Genomic DNA, 13,296 nt, shown 5'->3' with positions numbered 1-13,296 from the left:
AAGAAATGTTCCTTTACAGGTATCTAAATAAATACAGATCCAGTTTGGTCGAATTTACCATTAAACTACCCTGTTACATCAGATCTGCACTACAACATGCAAAGTTCCTAGGCAAATTATTGATTAGACTAGCAAACCATTCCAGGTTTACATTCTTTTGCTAGACACTAGTTTATATATTCTTTCCATCTTTATAACCCTGAATTTTGCAGAGATTTTATTGCACTGCTACATGAGAATTGGAGCTTACCTATATTGTATATGATATATATGCTCTAAACCGGTTCTGAAACAGGTTAAAACCTGGCCAGCAGGAGCCATCTCTGCTCTTCAGGACTGTTTTGAGTGTACTGACTGGGACATGTTCAGGGAGGCTGCAACAAACGGCGACTCTATCGACTTGGAGGAGAACACGGCATCAGTGACCGGCTACATCGGCAAGTGCATCGATGACGTGACCGTCTCCAAGACTGTCACCACACGCTCCAACCAGAAGCCGTTGATGACTGCAAAAGTGTGTGCTCTCCTGAAGTCGAGAGACTCTGCCTTCAGAGCAGGGGACAGGGCGGCCTTAAAAACAGCAAGGACACACCCAGAGAATCCACGGCCACTTCCAGGACAGCGGTGACTCCCGGCGCATGTGGCAGGGCATTCAGGCGATCACCAACTACAGGACTACTTCACCTGCTTGTGACAGTGACGCCTCCCTCCCAGACACGCTGAACGACTTCTACGCTTGGTTTAAGGCACAGAACACCACAACAGCGAGGAAGATCATCCCTCCTCCAGAGGACCAGGTGCTCTGTCTCACCACAGCTGACATGAAGAGAACTCTATGCAGAGTTAACCCACGGAAGTCTGCTGGACCAGACAACATTCCTGGCAGAGTGCTCAGGGAGTATGCAGAACAGCTAGCAGATCTCTTCACTGACATCTTCAACATCTCCCTGAGCAGCTCCACCATCGGTTTCCTGCCTCAATGACTATCGTCCTGTTGCACTCACACCAATCGTGATGAAATGCTTCGAGAGGCTCGTCATGAGGCACATCAAGTCACAGCTACCACCCTCACTGGACCCCTTGCAGTTTGCATATCGTCCTAACCGCTCCACGGACGATGCCATCACCACAACCTTCCATCTGGCCCTCACACACGTGGACTGTAAGGACACATATGTATGAATGCTGTTCATAGACTTCAGTTTAGCATTCAACACAATCATCCCTCAGCAGCTGATTGAGAAGCTGAGCCTGCTGGGCCTGAACACCTCTCTCTGCAACTGGATCCTGGATTTCCTGACTGTGATACCTCAGTCAGTCCGGATAGGGAACAGCATCTCCAGCACCACCACACTGAGCACTGGAGCTCCTCAGGGCTGTGTGCTCAGTCCACTGCTGTTCACTTTGCTGACTCACGACTGTGTAGCAATGCACAGCTCCAACCATATCATTAAGTTCACCGATAACACGACCGTGGTGGGTCTCATCAGCAAGAACGACGAGTCAGCATACAGAGAGGAGGTGCAGCAGCTAACAGCCTGGTGTAGAGCCAACAACCTGTCTCTGAACGTTGACAAGACTAAAGAGATGGTTGTTGACTTCAGGAGAGCACAGAGTGACCATTCTCCGCTGTTCATCGACGGATCCTCTGTTCAGATTGTCAAGAGCACCAAATTCCTTGGTGTTCATCTGGCAGAGAACTTCACCTGGTCACTCAACACCAGCTCCATCACCAAGAAAGCCGAGCACACTACCCTGGTTTACCTTTGTATAGCTCACTGTAGTCATTTACATATGAAAGCTAAACCCAGGCCAAGGTGATAGGAACATGGGGGGGTCAACTGCCAAGCCTATTTCACATCAATTTTTGGCAGTTCCCGACAATTATCTGTGCTGCCTGCACATTCCCGTGAACAGTCGTTAACCTGAAATTCTTTGGCAATTTACAGTGTTGTTAGCTGACGAAAATCACACTTTTCATGCCGTGGTAAGCATGATGTGTCTAGCATCCCAGTCACTTCGTACCACGAGGAAGCTTTTAATTGTGGTTGCGGCCAAGCACCAGACATTGTCGCTTCTGCCAGCTCTGATGATCTCGCTTTGTTTACACCGTAGACTGAACTGGACCAAGATGTCAAATTTCACATTTTTTTTTTCATGGGTATAGATGTATAGATGTATAAACCAGGAATTTTATTATAAGCCTATTAGCATTTAATTTATTCATAGGAAAGTTAAACAATAACTTTTAAAAACAGACCTGCTGTGGTTTCAGACATTGTTACTGTAACTGCTGGGTGTAGTATGTATTTAGCAGCCAATTATTTGGGAACTTCATTTCCCATATCATTCCCATTTTGCACATATTATACCGTATCTCACGAAATTGAGTACACCCTTCACATTTTTGTAAATATTTTATTATATTCTTTTAACACTGAAGAAATTACACTCTGCTACAATGTAAAGTAGTGAGTGTACAGCCTGTGTAACGTCCGGGACCCCCGCCCTATGCGTGGCTCGAACCCGGACGCCTGTGGTGTCCGCGCACACGCCAGCACGCGGTGGAATGAGACCCATTCACAGGATTCAGCGAAGCACTGCTTTTATTACATTTAAGACACGAAATAGGGAAACAAACATAACACAAGACATGGCATGGATAACCAAAACGAGAACAAAACCTAGATCTTAACTTGGGCATGGAACTTAACAAACAAAACCCAGACAGAAACCACGGTACAGGTAACACAAAAGACACACAAAGAAGCAGGCTTCCAAGGTTCACCTGCCAGTGCCCTCTCTGGGCCTGGCAGGGAACTGTCCAGCTGTTCCTGACAGCCTGTATAACAGTGTAAATTTGCTGTCCCCTCAAAATAACTCAACACACAGCCATTAATGTCTAAACTGTTGGCAACAAAAGTGAGTACACCCCTAAGTGGAAATGTCCAAATTGGGCCCAAAGTGTCAATATTTTGTGTGGCCACCATTATTTTCCAGCACTGCCTTAATCATCTTGGGCATGGAGTTCACCAGAGCTTCACAGGTTGCCACTGGAGTCCTCTTCCACTCCTCCATGATGACATCACAGAGCTGGTGGATGTTAGAGACCTTGTGTTTCCCCACCTTAGGGTTTAGGTCTGGAGACATGCTTGGCCAGTCTAACCCCTTTACCCTCAGCTTCTTTAGCAAGGCAGTGGTGGTCTTGGAGGTGTGTTTGGGGTCGTTATCATGTTGGAATACTGCCCTGCGGCCCAGTCCCCGAAGGGAGGGGATCATGCTCTGCTTCAGTATGTCACAGCACATGTTGGCATTCATGGTTCCCTCAATGAACTGTAGCTCCCCAGTGCCGGCAGCACTCATGCAGGCCCAGACCATGACACTCCCACCACCATGCTTGACTGTAGGCAAGACACACTTGTCTTTGTACTCCTCACCTGGTTGCCGCCACACACGCTTGACACCATCTGAACCAAATAAGTTTATCTTGGTCTCATCGGACCACAGGACATGGTTCTGGCCATGTCCTTAGTCAGGCGTATCTTCAGCAAACTGTATGTGGACTTTCTTGTGCATCATCTTTAGTAGAGGCTTCCTTCTGGGACGACAGCCATGCAGACCAATTTGATGCAGCGTGTGGCGTATGGTCTGAGCACTGACCGGCTGACCCCCCACCCCTTCAACCTCTGCAGCAATGCTGGCAGCACTCATACGTCTATTTCCCAAAGACGACCTCCGGATATATCACTGAGCACATACATTTAACTTCTTTGGTGGACCATGGTGAGGCCTGTTCTGAGTAGAACCTGTCCTGTAAAACCGCTGTATGGTCTTGCCCACCGTGCTGCAGCTCAGTTTCAGGGTCTTGGCAATCTTCTTATAACCTAGGCCATCTTTATGTAGAGCAACAAATCTTTTTTTCAGATCCTCAGAGAGTTCTTTGCCATGAGGTGCCATGTTGAACTTCCAGTGGCCAGTATGAGAGAGTGTGAGAGCGATAACATCAAATTTAACACACCTGCTCCCCATTCACACCTGAGACCTTGTAACACTAACGAGTCACATGACACCGGGGAGGGGAAATGGCTAATTGGGCCCAATTTGGACATTTCCACTTAGGGGTGTAGTCACTTTTGTTGCCAACGGTTTAGACATTAATGTCTGTGTGTTGAGTTATTTTGAGGGGACAGTAAATTTACACTGTTATACAGGCTGGACACTCACTACTGTACATTGGAGCAGAGGGGCATTTCTTCAGTGTTGTCACATGAAAAGATATAATCAAATATTTACAAAAATGTCAGGGGTGTACTCACTTTTGTGAGATACTGTATGTTTGTAATAGTAGTATTATATGTGTATAATAGTATAATAGTAGACAAGTCAGCATACAGAGAAGAGGTACAACAACTAACAGCCTGGTGCAGAGCCAACAACCTGTCCCTGAACGTCGACAAGACTAAAGAGATTGTTGTTGACTTCAGGAGAGCACAGAGTGACCATTCTCCACTGAACATCGATGGGTCCATCATGGAGATTGTCAAGAGCAGCAAATTCCTTGGTGTTCACCTGGCGGAGGACCTCACCTGGTCACTCAACACCAGCTCCATCACCAGAAAAGCCCAGCAGCGTCTCTACTTCCTGCAAAGGCTGAGGAAGACTCATCTTCCACCTCCCATCCTAACCACCTTAAACAGAGGGACCATCGAGAGCGTCCTGAGCAGCTGCATCACTGCCTGGTTTGAGAACTGCACCGTCTCGGATCACAAGACCCTTCAGTGGATAGTGAGGACAGCTGAGAAGATCATTGGAGTCTCTCTTTCCTCTATCACAGACATTTACTCCACATGCTGCATCCGCAAAGCTAACAGAATTGTGGATGATCCCACACACCCCTCACACACACTCTTACACACCCCTCACACACACTCTTACACACCCCACACACCCCTCACACACACTCTTCACCCTTCTGCCAACCAGAAAGAGGTACTGAAGCATTCAGACCCGCACAACCAGAATGTTGAACAGCTTCTTCCCTCAGGCAATCGGGTATCTCAACAGAGAACTGAACTGAGCTGGACATGAACACACACACACATACAACCGAGATCTGATCTCAACAGAGAACTATACTGTGCTGGACACACACACACGCACACACACACACACACACACACACACACACACACACACACAAATTGTCCTTTTTGCACGAATATGTCACTTTACATTACTTTTATATTTTATATTGATCCTGTTTACATGTTAACTTTAATATTTACACTCACTGTCAACACTATTCTTTTGCACAGAGTCGGTCTATATGTTGTTTGCCTGCACTGTCCTGTCTTGTCATCCTGTGCATTTCTGTTCTATGTCTAGTTTTTTTGCACCTTAAGTATAGTTTAGTTTTATCTCTATGTTTAGTTCTATGTTTGTCTGCGTCACTGTACTTTGTCTTTGTTATGTGTAGCACCTTTGGTCTAGGAGGAATGTTGTTTCACTTCACTGTGTACTGTATCAGCTATATATGGTTGAAGTGACAATAAAGCTTCTTTGACTTGACTTTGACTTTTCTTCTGTGTGTATTAGTTCTTTCCCTTGTAAAACTTGTGAAGTATTGTAAGGACTCGTTGGAAGCGTGAGTGTCTGAATCCATAAGCAGATGTTTATTGATGACAGCAGGCAGAATCATAACAGAATCAAAACAGAAACAGAAACCGAAACTCATAATCTAGGCAGACAGGCAAGGATCATACACATGAAAGATAAATCAGGCAATATGCAAGGCTTGGTACGTGACACTAGGAAACGATACTTCGCATACAATAGAGGGAGCATGCTGCTTAAAATCCCTAGAAACCGGAAACCAGGTGTACACAGTCAATATTCGGGCGAGGGCTCCCTCTGGTGGTCTGGACCTGCATGCACAGTGACAAGTATTCAGTACTGTGACTTTCATATTTCCAAACAATTTGTTCAAAGTCAAAATTCATAATGCTGTCTTCTCTTGATAATCTTCTTCTAGCTGATTGATTTGGTGCATGGCATATAACTATTGAACAATAAATTAACCTAAACAGAAAAAATACTTCCAGAATCAAGGTTGCTGAAAAAGTGGATGGGCACTGTTGCAGTCTATTGCATTATTTTATGTTTATTAAATTATATTTAAAAAAAAATAAAATAAAATAACAAATAAATAAATTATACAGTCTTGAAATTATTTAATAATTTTGTATTGACTTCAAGAGATAAACACTGCCTTTCCCTTGTGGGACAATGAAGTTAATTATGTGAAATTATGGTAATAAACTATAGTCTTATAGTCTGTTTCTTAAATGTGCATGAAATGGTTCCACATCTAATGGTTCTAGCAGTGTTTGACAGTGGACCAAGGGAGAGCAAGGCTGAATTTTTCAGTGACAATATTGATGGGGATATTTTTAAGCAACATCCCCTGTTCTCTGTGAGACCCTGCAGCTTATCCTGTATACTGATGAGATAGAACTGTGCAACCATCCGGGGTCTCATGCCTCAAAAAACAAACTCCTAATGGTATACTATACACTGGGCAATATAAATCCTAAACAAATGTCTTGCTACCACCCGTCTACTTGCTATTGCACAATCAGGTGACATCTCTCAGTGTGGTGTAGATACATGAAGATTTACATGAATACATGAAGATTTGAATTTGTTGTACAATGGTGTGAACATCAAAACTGCCAAGGGGGAGAGAACCATATATGATGCAGTAGTTTCTGTCTGTGGTGATACCCTGGCTCAGCATGACTTAACAGGCTTTAACAAGGGAGTTGGATTTGCATTCAACAAATGCAGGCACTGTGAGTGTCATGAAAGTTTACATTGATTCAGAAAATTTTGTCAAATGGTTTGTTGAAAGGCTTTAGATAGACATGTCAGACAATGTAATGAAATTAAGAGGGTAGCTACATCCTTTCTGAGTAACACTTATAGAATTAATAGGAAAAGCAAACATTGATTTTCCAGCCTTTGATCTCATCAAGCAAACACCTCAGGACAAAAACTAGTGCTATTCTAGGATACCCATACTCAACTGATGTCAGAGACAAATCTTGCACTATTACTGCCACTACATTATCATAAAATGACAACAAGCAAGTAATCATCTGGGCAAATGCTTGTCCTCTTCAAGATCCTACCATTTATATTGGACAGCTATGAAAGAAATGAATACTTTCAAGTTATCATTGAGTTAATAGAGATTGTTCAGATCTTATTTGCACCAGCTTTGGCAACTATAACAAAGCTTATGTTGCTTATTAGGCAGGTACATCATGTGGTGTCTGTAAAATGGCTTGAGCTAAGTGGCAATAAGTATTCATGCCATGATTGTCACCAATGTAATTGAAGAATTGAAGGTGTTCCTGTATTTGGGCTCATTAAAGACATACACATTGTAAATTCTTCTTTGTATTTTTTTGAATGTCAGGTTTATAATACAGTGACTTTCAGTTGTGATTTTGTATCTTATGAAATTGAGGTTCCAAAACTTGCTCGAGCTATAGCTGAGATAGTGGATGCAGATAAAGTTGTGGATTATATATAATACAGTATTCCCCCGTTTATCACAGGGGTTACGTTCCAAAACCACCTGCGATAAATGAAAATCCACAATACACGGACGCAAATGCCTTTTTTTTTATTGTTTAAGCCGTAAATTACCCTCCCACACTCTTTAAACACACAGAAAACATTTGAATTTTGGGTAAATTCATAGAAATATCACATTTATACTGTACTGTATTTATTTGTACTGTATGTATGTATGTTCCTTGCCAGAAGCCTTAGAAGGTGCAGAGCGTTTGGGTGACATAATAGGGCTTGCAGAAAAAACTTAAAAATACAGCGTACACAGCACAAAACACTCAGGACAGTGACACGCTAAGAACTGGGATGCTGGAGAATTCTGCTTCCCTTTCCCCAACTGCACACAGAGCCAGCAGCTAATCACAACTGTGATCAAATGAATGGGGCATTCCGATTGGCCAGACTCATTCCTCCAGCCATACTGTATTTTGATTTTAAGCATCCCCACACCACACTTTCCTAAACAGTGCTACGCTGTACAATATTTAATATATTATTAACATTTTACTTTATTTTAATTAATGTTTATATTTTGTAATTAATAATTATATTTTTATTAATACATTACCTTATTTAAAAACAATTCACTATAATGTTTGCGGATACCGCGATATACCAGGAATGTTACAAATAAAAATCTGCGATATACCGGGACCACGATGTAGAGGGGGATTACTGTACTATGCACTCGGTTTTAAGAAATAAAATAAAAATAATAAGTAAATATATTTTTTTAAATAATTAAAATTGTGGCAGAATGTATTTTAAAAATAACTAGCTAAAAGAATTGAACACAAAATACTAGGAATCAAAAACAAAATTCTATTTCCTTTACTTACTTTAGCTGGATGCTTGTTCTCTAATTTAATTTTCCTTTTTATTCATGCTTCAGTTTTCTTCCGTCTTTTATTCCAAATTGTTTGTTTGCGATGCCAAAAAATCACAAATAGAGTTTTATGCAGATTAGGGGGTGGGATAAAAGTCTCCACTGGTCCTCAACTGACAGCCCTTCTCTAGCCGGTCATGTCACTGACGTACGACTCTGCCACTTAGTGTTTGAAACTGTCTTGAGCAAGTGAGAAGATAAATATAAATTTATTTATATAAATTTATCTTTATACAATTGATACGCTTAATGCTTCTACTAAGCTCAGGTGTTCAGTTTCATCATGATGAAAGATAAACCATTAATGCAATCGAAGTGGCTTTGTGTTTACTGGATAGAATATTTTGAGGTTTCTGCAGTACAGTCTTATCTCTGTATTAACCAAGACTCTAAATTAGAGTCCAGCATCACCACGTCCACAGGCTCAAGTCAGTCAGATACAGGGTCAGGGGCAGCAGGACCAGAGATGGACACATTCACTGATCAGGACATGGTCAAATGAATGCGGGTGGTATGATGAAGCATAGACTCCCTGTGCAAGGTTTTCAAGGTGACAGTTAATAAAAGGTAGAAAAGGTAGTTTTTATATGAGTATATGAAAGTCTGCTGTATAACTCTTCATGACATTTTTAACTCTTTCCCTGCCATTTTCAGGTGAGAAAAGAAGAATAAATACTGCTTTCAGAAACCAGGAAAGAGAACAAATGCTTGAGTCAAAATAGTCTTGAATCAGAGTTTGAACATTCAGGGCTGCCATTACAACGGTGTTCTTTTGTAATGGAGGCCAGCAGTAGGTGCTGTGCAGGTAAACCTCACTCCCCTGATCTCAAGAGGCACACTAGCGATTGACACTAGTGGCTGCAGTCTTTAGTCTCCTTATTAGATCGCCCGCTGCCCATGCCGGAGACCCGCTTGGAGTGGGTGCGAGTAGGACCCGTGAGCGTTACATTGCTGCTGTGACCCAGATGGGAGTGAGGTTTATGGGGGGTAAGTGTAACAGAAGTCAGAGGTAGGTGCTGTGCAGGTAAACCTCACTCCCCTGATGTCAAAAGAGGCACTAGTGACTGATGCTAGTGGCTGTAGTCTTTAGCCTCCTTGTTAGTGCGCCCACCTCCCATGTCGGAGACCTGGGTTCAAGACCCACTTGCTGATACAAGATGTACGTCTTTGATTTTCTTGTTTTTAGATGTACTTTTTTTTTTTGCACAATGTTTTGGACATAATGTTTTGAAAAGTATTGGACTCTGCACTTGTTTCTGCCCATTGCAGTAGTTTTATTGCTGCAGTTTTTATAATTCTATGTCGAGGGCTGTGTTCAAAGAAAGAAAGAAAGTTTTATTACAGCCGAGACGGTTGCTGTTTTATATTAAGGCCAGCCAGAGAGCTGTTCATTTATATTATAACAATGGTCAAACATGTGTCAACTCAAAATAGAGATAGATTAGCATCATTATGGAGTTGCATATGACCATAAAAGCTGCAGACTGATTTAGGGTTATTAGATGTTCAGTGCTGTGAAAAGGGTTTTGCCCCTACCTGTTTTTTATTTATTGCATATTTATCACACTTAAAAGATTCAAATCATTATACAAATTTTAATATTACACAAAGATAATGCAAGTAAATACAAAATGCAAGTTTTAAATTATTATTTCATTTATTAAGGGGAAAAAAAGCTGTCCAAACCTACCTGGCCCTACATAAAAAATTAATTTCCCCCTCCTGTTAAATCATGAAACAACTGTGATTAACCACATTATTTTAGAAACCTAAGTTAAATTTCACTAGACTCACCCAGGCCTAATTACTGCCAGACCTGTTGAATCAAGAAATCATTTAAATAGAACCTGTCTGACAAAGTGAAGCATGCTTACAGAGCAACACATCATGCCGCAATCTAAAGAAATGCAGCTAACTCCAGCTAACCACGGTCAGAGCCATTATCCACAAATGGAGAAAACTTGGAACAGTGGTGAACCTTGCCAGGAGTAGCCAGCCTACCAAAATTACTCCAAGAGCGCAACGATGACTCCTCCAGGAGGTCATAAAAGAACCCAGAACAACATCTAAAGAATTGGAGGCCTCACTTGCCTCAATTAAGGTCAGTGTTCATGATTCAACAATAATAAAGAGCCTGGGCAAAAACGGCATCCTGGGGAGAGTTCCAAGGCAAAAGCTATTGCTGACCAAAAAGAACACAAAGGCTCATCTCACATTTGCCATAAAATATCTTGATTAGCCCCAAGAATTTTGCGCAAATATCCTGTGGACTGATGAGACAAAAGTTTAACTTTTTAGAAGGTGTATGTCCCATTACATCTGGTGTAAAACCAACACAGCATTTCATAAAAAGATCATCATACCAACAGTCAAATATAGTGGTGGTAGTGTGATGGTCTGGGGCTGCTCTGCAGCTTCAGGACCTCGACGACTTGCCATAATTGATGGAATCATGAATTCTGCACTCCATCAGAAAATCCTGAAGTTGAATGTCTGGCTGTCAGTTTGTGACCTCAAGCTCAAGCGCACTTGGGTTATCCAGCAGGACAACGATCCCAAACACACCAGCAAATCCACCTCTGAATGGCTAAAAAAAAAAAACGTTTTGTTTTGTAGTGGACAAGTCAAACTCTGGACTCAAATCCGGAAATTAAATTGAGATACTGTGGCATGACCTTAAACAGTCCATTCATGCTCAAAAACCCTCCAATGTGGCTGAATTAAAACAATTCTGCAAAGAAGAGTGGGCCAAAATTCCTCCACAGCGATGTAAAAGACTCATGGCCAGTTATCACAAACACTTGATTGCAGTTGTGGCTGCAAAGGGTGACACAACCAGGTATTAGATTTAGGGGGTGTTGAAGAAATCATTCTGAGTCTTGGGTTTTGGTGCCAGAAGAATAAGGCTTTTATTATCATGCAATAACAGCCTGACTTGTAGGTTTGGACAGCTTTTTTTTCATTTAAAAACTGCATTTTGTATTTACTTGCATTATCTTTGTGTAATATTAAAAAATTGTTTGATGATCTGACTCTTTTAAGTGTGACAAATATGCAAAAAAATTAAAAAAACAGGAAGCTTACAGCACTGTAAGCATTGTTGAGTGAATCTATAAGCTTAATTAAAACACATTTATTCCACAATTTAAGTAGTTTAAAACTAATAAGTATGGATCTCGTGGCTGCCCTAAACTGTGCCTGTGGCCACAGCATACACTCAATCTCTGAGAACACAACCCCAGCACTCCTACATGCACAAAACAACTGTTTTGACCCTGTCACTTGCTCAAGACAAACAATAACCTGCAGAGTCACGCGTCAGTGACATCACTTTATTGATAAAATAAATAAAAATGAAGAGTGAAGAAAACTGAAGCATGAATAAAGAGAAAATTATGAGCAAAAAATAAAAGAAAGAACAAGCATCTGTGAAAGCAAGCAAGGAAAATAAAATTTTGTTTTTAATTTAATTTCTTAAATTTTGTATTCTATTCTGTGATTTGTGCATATTATAATTCTTTACGACCACTATATTTATGGCGTGAAATTGATGCCATAAGAATGTCCCAAACATTGTTTTCTTAAAATAAGAAACACTGTGTTCTTAAAATAAGAAAATATGACTTAATTAATTGAAAGAAAACATCAGAATTAGCACATTTTCTCAAAACATGCAAAATAATCTTTCAGTTTTGATTCTAAGCTAGTTAATTTGTCATAGAAGCAAAAAAAAACAAGATTTATTGCATAATTTTTTTGGCTTGTCAAAAGATTTTTTTGGCTTGTCAATATTTCATTTATTTTTTTTTTTTGCATTTTGAGGTAAACAGTAATCACCCTATATTGGCTGATGTTACCGAAACAAATTACTGAAGCAATTCGGCACCTTTTTTAACAAGGTGTAAACAGTATACCTTCTTTATCATATTGGTCCAGTTTAATAAATTTGCTGGAATAAAATTTGGCTATTGCCACAGAAGTCAAAGAAATATAATTTAAAATGCTTCACAGGTTTTAGCCTACTAAACATACATTTAGTCCATTTATTTTGGTTCTGCCCCTATACCAAGGAGCTATGGAGTAAATTATCTCGCTGATCATATCTACCCTAATTTTGTGGTACTTTGGAGAAATGTGTTGCTTGGTTTCAGTGACTATGACAGGAAGGTCAGCTCTGAATTTTATTTGACTAACTTATTTAGTATTCTATCCAATTTTTACATTCACAAATCAAAATTTTCCAATGAAAACTTTGTAGAGCTGTCAATACATCTTTAAGAATATGTTTCTCTAATCTCTGAATGTTCTAACAAAAAAGCTGTTAAAGCTCTTTTGATTATTTTTTTCTTTTTCTTTCTGTTATGTACTTGGATTGGTGTAATATTTCTTTAATGTACTTTATTGCACTGATCTAATGGCATTCACCTGTTGTATGATGGTCTGGTTTGCAATTTTTTTATTTGTTTTAGGTAGCCTTCTGAGTCCCTGGTTATATATGAAATCGCTAAAAACTGGGTGATTATTTTCATAATTTGAAACGTTAATTCGCTTTGTTAGGACTTTTGATCAGCCTGCCATTACCACTGAATTATAGCATAGACTTTAACAAATTTAACACTAACCAAACAACTCTTTAATTAAAGACAGGTTTTTTTGGTTAGATTACAGTGAATGCTATTTCCGACTTCAGACCGCTCATTTGATCTGGGAAATAGGATACTCCGAGTTGGAAACATTCGAGTTACCAGTTGTCGTGAACGCTGCATACGAGC

Source organism: Hemibagrus wyckioides, linkage group LG03 (assembly GCF_019097595.1).
Source record: "Hemibagrus wyckioides isolate EC202008001 linkage group LG03, SWU_Hwy_1.0, whole genome shotgun sequence".
Taxonomy (NCBI): domain Eukaryota; kingdom Metazoa; phylum Chordata; class Actinopteri; order Siluriformes; family Bagridae; genus Hemibagrus; species Hemibagrus wyckioides.
The sequence above is the reverse complement of the archived record's forward strand: the minus strand, read 5'-3'. Positions refer to the sequence as shown.